This window comes from Amblyomma americanum, chromosome 3 (genome assembly GCF_052857255.1).
Source record: "Amblyomma americanum isolate KBUSLIRL-KWMA chromosome 3, ASM5285725v1, whole genome shotgun sequence".
In the NCBI taxonomy this organism is placed as follows: Eukaryota; Metazoa; Arthropoda; class Arachnida; order Ixodida; family Ixodidae; genus Amblyomma; species Amblyomma americanum.
Window position 1 is genome coordinate 198,937,042 of NC_135499.1, and position 13,860 is coordinate 198,950,901.

Consider the following 13,860-nt stretch of genomic DNA (forward strand, 5'->3'; position numbering starts at 1 on the left):
AATGGCCTGTTCGAACACGTGGGGACGCTATTATCGTTGCTGCACCCGATGGCCTGTTCTAACACGAGGGGACGCTATTATCATCGCTACACCCAATGGCCTGTTCGAACACGTGGGGACGCTATTATCGTTGCTGCACCCGATGGCCTGTTCGAACACGAGGGGACGCTATTATCGTCGCTGCACCCGATGGCCTGTTCGAACACGAGGGGACGCTATTATCGTCGCTGCACCCGATGGCCTGTTCGAACACGTGGGGACGCTATTATCGTTGCTGCACCCGATGGCCTATTCGAACACGTGGGGACGCTATTATCGTCGCTGCACCCGATGGCCTGTTCTAACACGAGGGGACGCTATTATCATCGCTACACCCAATGGCCTGTTCGAACACGTGGGGACGCTATTATCGTTGCTGCACCCGATGGCCTGTTCTAACACGAGGGGACGCTATTATCATCGCTACACCCAATGGCCTATTCGAACACGTGGGGACGCTATTATCGTTGCTGCACCCGATGGCCTATTCGAACACGTGGGGACGCTATTATCGTTGCTGCACCCGATGGCCTGTTCGAACACGTGGGGACGCTATTATCGTTGCTGCACCCGATGGCCTGTTCTAACACGAGGGGACGCTATTATCATCGCTACACCCAATGGCCTGTTCGAACACGTGGGGACGCTATTATCGTTGCTGCACCCGATGGCCTATTCGAACACGTGGGGACGCTATTATCGTTGCTGCACCCGATGGCCTGTTCGAACACGTGGGGACGCTATTATCGTTGCTGCACCCGATGGCCTGTTCTAACACGAGGGGACGCTATTATCATCGCTACACCCAATGGCCTGTTCGAACACGTGGGGACGCTATTATCGTTGCTGCACCCGATGGCCTATTCGAACACGTGGGGACGCTATTATCGTTGCTGCACCCGATGGCCTATTCGAACACGTGGGGACGCTATTATCGTTGCTGCACCCGATGGCCTGTTCGAACACGTGGGGACGCTATTATCGTTGCTGCACCCGATGGCCTGTTCTAACACGAGGGGACGCTATTATCATCGCTACACCCAATGGCCTGTTCGAACACGTGGGGACGCTATTATCATCGCTACACCCAATGGCCTGTTCGAACACGTGGGGACGCTATTATCGTTGCTGCACCCGATGGCCTATTCGAACACGTGGGGACGCTATTATCGTTGCTGCACCCGATGGCCTGTTCGAACACGTGGGGACGCTATTATCGTTGCTGCACCCGATGGCCTGTTCTAACACGAGGGGACGCTATTATCATCGCTACACCCAATGGCCTGTTCGAACACGTGGGGACGCTATTATCGTTGCTGCACCCGATGGCCTATTCGAACACGTGGGGACGCTATTATCGTTGCTGCACCCGATGGCCTGTTCGAACACGTGGGGACGCTATTATCGTCGCTGCTTCCGACATTCCTGCCGCCACGTTTCTTCCAGAGGGCTCATTCACCTTCGCGGTGGTTTTCAGGGAATCCTCCCTCATGTCCAAATTCGCCGAACCCAACAGCAGGAAGGGAGCGCGAGCACAACAATAGCAAGGCGCGTCCAGCAGTAGCAGACTACACCAATGAGTAGATGTGTAGGCCAGTTGGTGAGACATGAAGGAGCTAGACACCGCAGCGGACACGGGACAGAGAAAGAAGACGACACAGGGCGGTGTCTGGGGACACATGATTTAGGAGAGTAGATGTGTAGGCCAGTTGGTGAGACATGAAGGAGATAGACACCGCAGCGGACACGGGACAGAGAAAGAAGACGACACAGGGCGGTGTCTGGGGACACATAATTTAGGAGAGTAGATGTGTAGGCCAGTTGGTGAGACATGAAGGAGCTAGACACCGCAGCGGACACGGGACAGAGTCGTGTCGTCTTCTTTCTCTGTCCCGTGTCCGCTGCGGTGTCTAGCTCCTTCATGTTACACCAATGAAACGTTTCTATTTTTCACAATACGAAAAAAAGTTCTAAAGTGTGCTATTTTAAAAATTATCAATTTTTTTTTTCAAAGTATTCGCTCTAAAAAGCGTGTCTGTTAAACGCAAAAAAAAATATATTTTCCACGGTTCGCTATGTTTGTCGGCATGAAGAGAAAGCCTTCTCTCGCCATGGGCAAATTCGATGCTTTTCTGCTCATTTATTGCGATGAGCAGTTATTCTATTACAGGACATACTGATTGCAAAATAACGCTTCCTTGCAACGTATCATTTGCAAAAATTTATTTCTGCAGTTGTAGTCTTATTTTAGGGCTAAGCCAAGTGCGCCTTGCTGTCTTCCCGGCATTCCCACAGTGGATGAAGAGCTCTTTCATGCCTCTAAACTCGCATAGACGGTGGTGCCAGCTTTCCCTCTAGGTAAAATTTTAGAAACTCTATGCTGCGCTCAACTCGTATCAAGTCAAGCGCCTTCGGATGCTTCGGATCTCAAATGAACTGCGTGCGTAGCTGCACTATTCTAGTTCACTGTAACTACACAACCGCAAAGCGCACAAAACATCAGTGAAAACTATAATGGTGAAAACAAAACTGAACAGCCAAAAAAATTCAATCTGTAGCACAGCCAACAAGCCACTAGACGTCAATCCACGTTGTCTTCCCGGCATGCTTCAGACGTTCATGGTGGATTAAGTGGTAGTAGTAGCTCTATGGTGAAAAGCCGTCAGCCATGCCGTCAGCTTTCCCTGTAGTGTACAGTAAAATTCCGTTTCGACCGGAGCGGAGCGATGGTAAGGCCACTATCTCGTGAGCGGCCAACGGTGTTGTGCTGGTTCCAAAAAGTATGGCGCTGCTTTTTCGACGGAGTGTGTCAAGTACTGTTCCATACTATACCAAATTATAGAGGAATGAGCTTTCATTCGTGATACTGCAGCATTCGTCTTTCTCGTCAGCCGTTTCTCTCGTGCTGTGCAGCTGAAACGTGGCAATGGAGTTATGTTAAAAGCACGTCTGGAAAGTAAATGACACCCTAAAGCGACAAACATCACCCGCCACCGATGAGACGAGACCTCGGCCCCCTGCAACTCGAAACAAACTGAGCAGCAGCTGTATAACGAGCGGCTCTTCGAATGTCAGGATTTCTTCGCCATTGTCCGCCTTTCCTTTGCTACGCAAAAATTAATTTTTGATATGACTTAGACTCATCGTCATTTCTCTACTGCGCATTTACGCTCGGAAGACAAGAACCAGATAAGAAATTACTTTTATATGCACGCACCCCTTTGGCGCGGCTGGGTGAGACCTGCATGCCTGTTTTCTTCGGTTTCTCTGAAATTACAGGGTTCTCCAAGCAATGCTCTCATTTCTCGTGACGAGCTTGCTTATTCCTTTGATATTACAACAGACGTTAAACAAGAACAACTTTAAAGAAACAGAACTGCAGCATCTCCCACCTAGTGGAGATCAATGGTTTGGACAGTAGGGGCTGCTGGAAAGTGGCGCGGCGAACAGGTCTAACCGAAGCCCTAGTGTTTTACACGTATTTGGCTCCCGACAGTACATCAACTGCAAGCCACAGGCAAGCTTTAGAGAAATCGCTTACGTACCTGGGCGCCGCCATGTTTGTTTTACCCGAGCGCCGCCTGCCGCTGACGCCATCATGGGCTGATAACCTGCAGCCCGTGGGTTGCAGATGAAGCAGCGTGTGGTCTCTGGTAGTGTCATCCGCTCGTTTTATTCCTGCCAAGCCTAGAATTGCGCGTGAGAGTTCGCCTCGTGTTCATCCTCGTGTGTGCTAAGTCATGTTCTTCGACGGAGCGAACGATCAGCATCGGTGAGTGTCATGCTCGCAGTTCACGCGTGCAGTTTTGTCGCCGGTTGCCTGTATGGTCAAACGCGGCATGGTGCTGCATGTTGAAAAAACGAAAACGAAATGTGCTGAAACTCAAGATCGCATTGATCAATCGAGTATCTCGTTTTTTGTGGGGCAGTTTCTAATTAACGCTTCCGCTGCCTGCTTGGACATGGCGAGTGTGACAATTTAGAGGCAGAGCTTACGACAGAGTACCCCCCCCCCCCCCCATTCACAAATTTAACTTTCGGGAGACATCAGCGAGCTATGTGACCGAAAGGAATCAACGTCTGATCATTCCAATGCTTGTTTGCGGCGATACGCGCGGTAAAATTCGGTCCCTCCTGCCGCTCGCGTACGGCTGTTCATACTACGAGCTGTAAGTTCATTGATAGCAACACGCATTCTCGTCTACTCTGCTCCCGCCAGTACTCACTGACTCGCAAACACCAGAATACGTAATTATACGGACTGATAGGTTGGTACGCTAATGGAACGCTATTACCGCTTACTGACAGGCCGCTCCTGTGTTGAGAATTCCAAACTCGGTCGGGTAGGGGCACTGCTCAAGTTGTTGCGTTTGTCGTATCTCTGGCACGGTCATGCATAGTGGACTTGGTTACTGTGAATTTGATGTGATTTCAGTCGATTCATTACAATGCATGCCAGAGTTTACCGTCCCGTGCATGCCGTATGTTCTTATTACGTTGCCGTGGCTGCATTTTTTAATGCTCAGTTTGCAGTTGGGTAAAAGTTCGTGTCGCCGCTTTCATTCATGTCATTGTGCAAATGAAAATAGTATTTTTCTACTAACGGTATGTTTTTTTTTTCAGATGGCGATGCCCACACGCTCCCGATATTTGCGAACGTGTGGGGTGACGAAACGAAGTTGTGGCCACATTTTCGAAGTCCTTACATCGTGTACTGCTGAATTAAAACAGCTTTGCCAAGACCATCTAAAAGCTTGGTCTCTTAAAATTACGTACAGTGTATAGTTTGGTAAACCAGGCGCGGTGCTTCGTTCCGCGCCCGATATTAAACACAGGCAGTGGGTTTGTTTCCGTGTGCATTTCACTCACAATATGCGGTGATGCATAAGCTTGTTGTTGGCGCAGGCATTTTCTGTTCACCAACTACGTCCGCTGTCGGGGCCGGCGGATAAGCGGTGAAGAAATAGACATCGCAGACACGTTGAGACCTTCACATAACATGGTGCGCGTACATATTTGCGGCTTTTTTGTTTTGTTTTTTTACTTCCGTCGACTATTGCCGCAGCTGGCAATAAAACATTGATGTCTAGAGGACGTTGGCGCTCCGTGCAACATTGCAGGTATTGTAGTACAGACGCAAACATGCGTTTGACTGGTGACTAACCAGCCGGACGTTGCTCCGCGCGCAGGATTATCAACCCACGGGGGGATGGCAACAGTGGGGTGCCGCGCAGCGCACGTGTTTGAGAGTATTTCTCCCTCTCCTTCCCGCTCGTCGTAAAATGGTGTAGAGTGTATAAGTCGCTTGCGGTTTGGATAGTCCTCTAAGCACCAATTTTACCCCTATCATATATCACTCACCGGGGACTCAACACAGGCGACTTACAGCGGAGGCTAGACTTCCGTTTTATGCAGTGTCACCGGGGGGGGGGGGAAGATTTCCTAAAATTTCGAGAGGGGCGTGTCCACGAGCCGTGTCAGACTGGAACGGCTTCTCCTATTCCGTTGCTGCTATCACCTGCCCATCATCCGTCAACGCCACCATTGATATTCTTGTACCATCATGACAAAATGTAACAAAGCTTTTGATTACCGCACCCCGTATGTAATATCCCGAAAGGGGCCTTTAAGGTAACTAATGGTGAATTCCAATCGCAGGCCTGGAGCGGTCTGCACGCTCTGTGACAGAGCGCCTGAATCCGGCGCAGAGCGCGCGACCTGAAATTGCGATTGGAGTACACTTGCTCTGGCCAGAGCATGTAGGTGGCGCTCGCGAACTGCTGGAGGAAGTACCCGTCATTTCTTGCGCCTACCCGCTTTTCGCACGATTCACTTTTGAGCCCATAGCGGCGTGCGAAATTGATCGTCTGCTACGGAGTGCGGAGAGGAGCCGGCTCGGCGGACACGACAAACCGCCGGAAATGCAGGGCGCCGCTAGCGCCGCGAAAAAGGACGTCACGCAAACTTCCAGTCGACTCCGCTGATTTCGGCGGAGCAGTCCCAACTGCTCCACGGAGCAATCTCGGCTCGGCAACCGCTCCCTGTCTACGATTGGAAGACGCGATCCTTGGCTCAGATCTGCGTTTGGAATACAGTTGCTCCGAAAAGAAGAAAACGTTGCTCCCGAAGTGCTCCACCTCTGCGATTGGAAGTCACCATAAATGAAATGAAAGCCCGCCCGGTCACTTCGTAAACGCGACGCAGCCGGCAACGTCGTATGCCTGTATCTACACGGCTGTTCGAAGCAGTTACCGCGGCGCCGCTACAGCCCGTCTGCTCCGCGCGCTGCCGTCGCCGCGACACCGCGCTAACTTCCCCGCCTTACCGCGGCCCACGCCCCCCTTTCCCACCAGCTGCCGCATCAAGTTTCATTCGGATGCGCCGACCGTCTGCATGAGGACGCCATCGTTATGGGTACCATCTAGTGCATCTAGTACCATCACACACAGGGACGGGTTCTCGCTCAATGGGGCAAGTAAAGGCGCGCTCACACTAGCGGGAAGCTTCCCGCGCCGGCACAGCGTCAACGTCGACGCTGCCTCGCAGCTCCTCGGAATGACGCCATGACGCTCACACTGCGCGCGTTTTCTCGCTGCGGTTGTCTTGGAATGTGGAGAGAGGAGGCGCTGAGGGAGGACCCGAACGAGCAGAAAGAGAAGGGGATAGTCACGTGACACTAGAGAAGACTGGAAAGCGCACCCTGCTAGCTCCCCTCCCGTCGCCCTGGCAAAGCAGCCGCCGAGTGCCCCGGCCGGCCGGGGCCGGCCGGCCGGACGCGCGCAGCCTCCGCCTCCGCCGACGGGGTCACTGAACTGGGACCGACGTCACGGTTCACGGTCGGCGCCCATTGGCTGTTCTGTCACCGGCACGGGAAAAATAGGTACCGAACCCATCGCTCCGCGGGACGGAAGAGCAGGCTGTCCGCGGGAGAAAAACCGGCTTGGGCGGGAAGCGGCACGCGGGAAACGCCCGGCGTTGCGCGTTTTCCCGCTAATGTGAGCGCCCCTTAAGGCTTTCGCCTTAATTGTGTACTTCTCAACGACGAGGCGCATTTCGACAGAGATGCGGGAGAGAGCGTAGCTGGTCTGTCGGCAACCCGCACTCCATGGCTGCGAGAGCAAAGGCACCAACAGCGATGGTCTGCAGAAGGACGGAATGCATGTTTTTGGTCTATATAGTGGCGGAATCATGAGCCTATCACGCTCGCTCTTAATCATGTCCACTTTGTGGCCTCGCTGACTCTCGTATAGTTTATTCCTAGGCTCGCTTGAATCTTCCTGCCTGTGGCGCTTCTCGACAGCCTTTCGTACTGCCGAGATTTGTACGGCTTCTACAGTTTCATCCCGAGCGTTCTGGAGACTTCGTTCTAGTAGTTTTAAGGTGGGGATCCGAATGGGTAAGCCCAGCGCCTGCTTGACACTCCTGCGGGTGATCCCTTCGAGCTTGTTATTCTCCGCCGCCTAGAGGTTAAGGAAGGGAGCTATACGTAAGCGATACTGCTTATTTCGAAGGCTTGAACAAATCTGATTAGTAGTTGTGAAGAACCAGTTTCTTAAAATGGCCCTGGGTCCACACTGGGCATGAGGAGATTGATGCACAGACTCCAAAATGATTTTGAAGTGATTTAATTAAAGCATCTGGCTCGATGCCGCTTACGGGACAGAAGCTGGGCTCGTCGTCGCCGAGGCTGAGTCAGCGTGGTGTGGCACGGGCTCGATGAATGGCTGGTTGTCTGCAGCGGCCGGGCTGGGAGTTCCTCGTGGCTGTGCTGCCCTCGTTCTCGGCTGGTCGTTGGATGAGCTGCCAGGCGTGGAGGCGCGTTGGCGAAGGTCGAACGTTAGCGGCGGCTAGACCCCGGGCTCAGGTCAATGCCTCGCTCCGTCTCCGGCCCTCTCGTCCACTCGCCCCGATCGCTCTCCCCCTTCCTCTCGTCGGCTTCCGCTTTTAAAGCCTTTGCTTCTTTCTTCAGCCGTAGCCGCGCCTTTGTCCACTCCCCCGTGGCTCTCGAGGGGTGCATAATGACGGGGACACTCAAGCGTCGTTCGACAGGGCCGTCGACGGTTACCATATATGGTCATGTTTCTCCGCCACAACCAAATATGGTCATGTCTCTCCGCTGCGACCCGACCCCAGGACGGCGCGGCCAACCGTCTCCAGGAAAAGTCACTGACCGGCTCGCCGTGGCACCGGTGCATGTGCACGAATCGTCACATAGTTTCTTTCATGCCATATTGTGTATTTGCGATTCTGCAGATGAGTCGCCTGGTCTGTTGCGCGCACATATTCAACTTTTTTAATGTATCCCCATTGAAACCGTTGTTTTGAATTGGCAGCCCTAAAGCTCTAATCCTGACCACCTTCGGGATATCGAGTCCCTGAGCCTTCAGAGAGATCCGCGGGGTATCTGACCGCGATTTACACTTGGGTAGATAGAAAAGCATTTCCGATTTTTGCAGGGAACGTCCAAATCACCTATCATTTACGTACTTATCGACATCTTCTATGGCCATTTGTAGAGTTTACTCTATATGACCATCGGTTCCTTTGGCACTCCACATGATAATGTCATCCGCATGCATGCAGTGATTGAGTCCCTCAATCGCCGCTAGTTTTTTTAACGTAGTTGTAGGTTTTCAGGCCTACTCCCTGGTGGCTGAAATTATCCAGGATCGCCTTGTGCGTGACGTTATACGAAGGCCTTCGCCAAGTCAAGACCCAGGATGACCTTCGTGTCCCGCGTTTGGTCGTCCAGAATTTGATGTTTTAGTTGCAGTATCACATCCTGCGTGGGGATATAAGACCTGAATCGCACCATGGTTCTGCGGTAAAGGTGGTTGTCCCCCATCATGTAGTTGATGAGACGCGTCTGCACTACATGCAGCGCAGGTAGAAAGAATGGATGGGATATGACAGACACACGAGTAAAGAGCGCTGACTTCCAATCGTTCTATTTCTCCAAGCGTGCCACGTATCTCTCCTCTCTCTCTCTCTCTCTCTCTCTCTCTCTCTCTCTATATATATATATATATATATATATATATATATATATATATATATATATATATATATATATATATATATACATACATACATACACACCAGCAAGAGTGAAATTCGAGACAAGGGAAAACAGCAAAGAGGAAACAAACTCGCCATGATGTCAAAGCAAGCACCAGGAACCTAATTCCAACCATCTAAAAATCCGATTTCCTTCTGCGACAAAACGATCGAAGGCATGCTCACACACTTATACCCCGCACGCTTAATCTTAACCACCTCGATTATCTCCTGAACTCCCTGATCTTTATGCTTACTATCAATCTTGCATTGATTAAATTTTATCTGGCACGCATGGCTTTTTTCGGCGCTGGCGTCCACAGTTTTTTCCGCAGTTGCGACAGTGCAGGCTGAGCTGACCCTGGTTTCCTTCATTTACGTTGTTATTGTGTTCTCTCAAACTTGTGTTAACACATCTGCCTGTCTGTCCGATATATACGCGGCCACATAACAAAGGAACGCGATATACAACACCTTCTTGACAACTGACGAAGCGGTTTTGATGATTAAGGCCGCAATTTCCCTGCACATGAGGTTAGGGATATAGGTCGTGAGATTCCCGATCGACAGAGGTTTCCCCCGTTTAGGTAGAAGCCGACTTAGCCGACTTCCATTGCTTGGGAATCTCACCTGCCTCCCAGAATTTTTGCATGCATACGCAGTGAGTGCTGTTATAGAGTTGTCCATAGTATTTGAGCATTTTGTTGCTTACCCCAGTCGGACATGATGACGAATTGATACTTAATCTAGAAAGTTCAGCTCGCACTCCGGATTCCCTAATGGGACCGTCCAAGTGATTGTTGGGTGTGCCATCATAACCAGGCAGGGGTACCTTCTCTGTGTCCCCTATGTACTTGGACCGAATATCTTCGAGCAGCTCTTGCTCTGTGCCCTCATATGTTTATGCTGGATCTTTTGCACATTTTGCCTATGGACCGTTTTACATCCGTTAGGGTCCAGGAGGTATCTGAGCAAGCGCCATGTCCGGGCCAGACTTCCATTTTCCCCGTCCATTTGTCGGATAGCGATTCCCAGTTTTGCCTAGAGAGATGAGCACGTATTCCTCTGTCGCTTTGATGTGCCTTGCTGTCCTTCGAAGGTTGCGATTCCACTTCTGACTTTTAAAGGGTCTCTGAAACGCCTTCCGAGGAGAGCACATTAACTCACGTAATCACTGCACTGAGTTGCCATGAAAACCAGAGCCAAATAATACCCTTCTACACGCAGCAGACGACCCACAATCACGCGTTAAAGTTGGCGAGCCCTTCTCGGCGGCTTTTTCATGCTCGCTACCTCCTCCGTCCCCCGCATCTGCGTAGGCAATGTGAGAGGTGGCCATTGGTTAGATTCTTTCAGATGTCAGGCAGCTACCGTGGCCGCGGCCACGGTAGCTCCGGCGGGTCGGGAAGCACCGCCCCCAGAGGGGGGTCGGCGAAGGAGCGCCTACCTTCCAGCGTGCAAAAACTGACGAGAGGAGAGGGAAAGGCGCGAAGATGCTGAAATTCAAATTTTAACTAGAAATAACGCAGCTTCTACAGAGCGCATTTAAAAAATCATTGCTGGACACTATTCGTGAAGCGGCGTGCTTCAATATCCCGTGCATTAGGTCCCCCTTCACAGCCTCTTTTAGCGGCTTTTCTATACTGGTTTTGGTTTCCCACAAAAGGAGGAGGCGGGTGCCCATCGCTTCTAGCCCCGAGACCTCCTCCACGGTCTTCGTCGCTTTACGAGCGTCCACTTGGAGTTTCCTGACACGCTACTCAATGCTATCTATTTCTGTGTCGTTTGCACTCTGTTCCCGGATATGGCGGAAGGCATCCCACTCGGCGAGTGATTGGCGTCGGCCTGTGCGTTTATCAGGTCGGCCGGTAATTACCGTTACCAAAACAAAGTGATCTCTCACACACACACACGTACACGCACACACGCACGCACACACACTCTGAAACAGATACTCGGCAATTTCGGTTCTGTACCTTGTATCGGCACCGGAAATGCAATTTTTGACGGTATCAGCTATACTTCCTCATAGGTTCTTTCTATCTGTCGGCTCTTGGAAGAAGCTCCCCAGACAGGTTACGGGTTACAAGTTGAAATTTATTTTTCTGCATCATCGTCCGTATTCCCCAGTCCATCCAAAACACACGATTAAATAACGTTCCAAAACAAAGAACACCGATCGGGTCCGAGGTTCAGTCCCGGGAAGGCACCGCCCGCTCCCCCCCCTCCTCCCCCGGCAGTGTTCCCTTTTATGCGAAGCATAATAGGGACACTACTTAGCTCAACCATAGCCCAGCCTGGCGCGGCCTCGACCACCAAGGCTAACTCCCGCTCCTCCCGCTAGGGGCGCTGCAGTCGAGCACGTGGTCTGACGTCACGACAGCTGAGGAGAGACGGGGCTCAACTCGCGCGGTCGCCGCGTGGCCGCGACCACCAAAGCTAACTCCCGCTCCTCCAGGAGATTGCTAAACAACGAAGAGACTAGCCTGACTTACGGGCAGGCGATACCGAATCCCTTTCACAAATCTATTATGCTTCGCATCCTAGGCTTAACCTTAGCTAAGCCAGGCCATTTTTTCCCTTGGAGATCGCCGCGAATCACCATCGTACACACAATCTCGCCGCTCTGCTGACACCATCGCACAGCTGGGCCTCACGTGAGGGTCCTCCAATTCTTGGAAAAATGAGTCTTGCCGTCGCTGCCGTCATCGCCACCGGCCCCGCTGCCTTCTCCACCAAGGTCGGGCGCGAACTTTCGCGTATCGTACCCGCACAAGGACGTCAGTGATGTTCACCTCACGGCGCCACCCGGGTGCAGTACAACCACCAAGCCAGCGGCCTTCCCGCATGAATCGCTGATCCGCGCCCCCGCCCGGCACACAGGGAGTTACTGAACGGGGCCACACCAGGGCTAATCCCTTTAGGCTCCGGCGACGACTCGCCACTGTGCAGTTGCCGCCACCACGTGCAGATGGCTTATCGCTGCATCCCAACGCTGCTGCGCCTATCGCCGTCTCGTCTTCTGTTGACCGCCGGCCATACACCAAGGGGGAATATTCTTCTACTGTACCAAGGCGGGCTGGAGAAAACGGCTCATTTCCGGTCCTCAGGCGACCTTGCGGCAGTATCAGTATCGAAGACACTTTTTTGAACTATCGTGCTCAGCCCTGGGGGACGCCAAAGCCATTAGGCCAACCGCCGCCACCCAGCCTCTTTTCTCCACCCTCTCCCTTAAAAGTAGAGAGGAGTATTTACTACTCTTCGTCAGCTAATTCTTCAGCTAATTAGAGCTAACGCTTTAAAATAAGAGTGTCAAGTAAGGAAGCAATACGGACTTTGCACGCAGGAAAATCATAGCCTATTGCGCAGTCACGACACCCTCTGAAATGGAACAGTGCCTGGCCGACCTTCATATAGCCGATGATCGCAGAGTTATAGCGTGAGTTTGGGCTAACTCCTCACTGCTTAGATCCATTCTCTAGAATTACAAAGACGTTAGTACGGCGCACCAAGTGCAAAGCGCAATCATCAACTGCTCATTACAAAATTACACTTTCCTGTCGCTTTCTAGTTTTGCCATGCCGCACTCACTGTAGCGGAAAATGTCTGACCATGGGTTGTTGTCGAATACGAAAGCTCCGCGTATGCTTGCTTCTGGTGGCCCGCACTTCTCCATTTCTTGTTTCTGCTTCAGACGCCCCACACAGTTGCATCCCGCAAGCCTCGCACCGTTCTTCCCATTTCTGCCTGCTCATTTCTCTTTCGCGCGTGCATAAATACGAGGGGCGTGAGTGTTGCCCAGCCAGGAACAGGAGCAGCCGCGAGCTGCATCGCGAGAGCCGGAAACGGTAAAAAAATAAAGCCCGCGTACATCGGTCGCAAATTGCCGTATCATGCTCCATTAGCCATACGGGCACATACACTCCGACGAGCGAAGCGCGCCAGCTTCCCTCGTTGCTTTGCTTTTTGCCGCCACTCATCCAACACCTTCCCTCTGCACTCGCGTCGGCAGCGCCGCTTCCCGAGGGAGGGGGCGAGATTCATACCGCTGTGGGTTTGCGCGTCTACCGCCACTATGCGCACCCGGAATCGCGCGTATCTCATCTCCCTCCTGGACACTCCCGTGCACGTGTAGCTCCTCTGAGACCGTTGAGAGAGGTGTCCGATGCAGCCACCCACGGTCGTCCTCCCATTGTGCGCGCGTGTACGAGCTTTCCCGTTCGCATTAACTGTAGCCATGTAGCGTCCCGTATATTGTCGCACTCTTGTGCGCTCTGCCTCTTTTTAACACATCGGTGAGTGCCCCTCCTTCCACTCTCCTCCTCCGCGCGGGAAAGCAAATGCGTGCGCGCGCGCGCTTGTGCGTGCGCGAGCGCACACACACACCCGATGATGAAAAAATGTTAGGAGCTCAATTATTCTTTTCTTCTTCCATGAGCGCCTGTCTCCTGTTCTGTCCCGGGACTTTGATGCCTGGTGGAGCTGGCAGCCCTCGCTTTGGAAAACTCGAGGGTTAAAAAGTCACACTCAGAACGATATCGGCGTCGACTCGGCGAAGAATACCACGCGGTTTGTGTGTGCATGCGACAATTGAGCCTGACACTGTACCGCAGTGGTTTGCTTCCACAGTGGCAGCGCAGGTTCACCTTGAGAGAGAGGAGCGGTACAGACGGTGTGCGCTCCATCAAATGCTTTTTTGTTTCCGTAATTTACCGAGCATAAGGCGTGAAGATTCAAAACAGCCCTCGTGATTTTCGATTGGAA